Source organism: Triticum dicoccoides, chromosome 2B (genome assembly GCF_002162155.2).
Source record: "Triticum dicoccoides isolate Atlit2015 ecotype Zavitan chromosome 2B, WEW_v2.0, whole genome shotgun sequence".
Lineage (NCBI taxonomy): Eukaryota > Viridiplantae > Streptophyta > Magnoliopsida > Poales > Poaceae > Triticum > Triticum dicoccoides.
In genome coordinates, this window is record NC_041383.1 from 752,264,690 (window position 1) to 752,265,547 (window position 858).

An 858-nucleotide genomic window follows, 5' to 3' on the forward strand; every position below is an offset into this window, starting at 1 on the left:
AAGTTGTTATCCTTTCTTCAGCAATGGAAATGATCGACTAAGGAGACTGGTCGTGATGCAACGGAGCTGCTGATCTCTAAAGTACGAACCATGGCTTCATCCCTTTCTCAGCATGATCAAGCTGCTCCTACATGATGCTGAGTCTGGTTTTATGTTGTTGCTAGTCTTCCTTCTGGCTGTTGGTAGTAGGTAGTTGGCCTGTGTGCCCTTATTTCTGTAAACTGTTTCTGTTCGCCCTTCCCAGTGGGGATGTCTGAACTTCGGTTATGTCTGTTGCTTGTCTAAATTCTACCTAGTGACTTTGTTTATAAGGTAGGGTGTATGTCTTTTTTATTATAAGGAGTGCATTAGTTTACACACAAATAAGACTTGAACAACCACACATTCAGTACAATTCAAGAAGCCAAAAGTGCTTTAGAAAGATCATGTGATTATTTGTGATGGCATAGAAACAAATGGCAGACTCGCCAGCCAGAATCTTAAGCCTTCCATGTGTATTGCAAAGTTCGTATAAAATGGTGTAGTATTCAGCCCAGTTTGGTCCAATATCTCAAATACTACATTAGAGTTTTTTCCTCAGAAGATTCATCTACTTTCTGGTGGCAAGAACTACATATACTTTGTTGTGAGATTATATAGAGGGAGTAAGCATAACAAAAACTAGTAAGTTCCATTCATGTGCATAGCCTTCAGCTTCCTTGACTCAACCTACTGTCATGGTTAACTGGTGTTTGGTCCTAATCATGTTAAATATGTGTGTTGGTGAATCAGCTACACGACAATGCTTGAAGAATGAGAGCCATAAAGCAATGTACTATGGTGGATCATGCTTATTGTGTTAATACAAATGTAACTGTC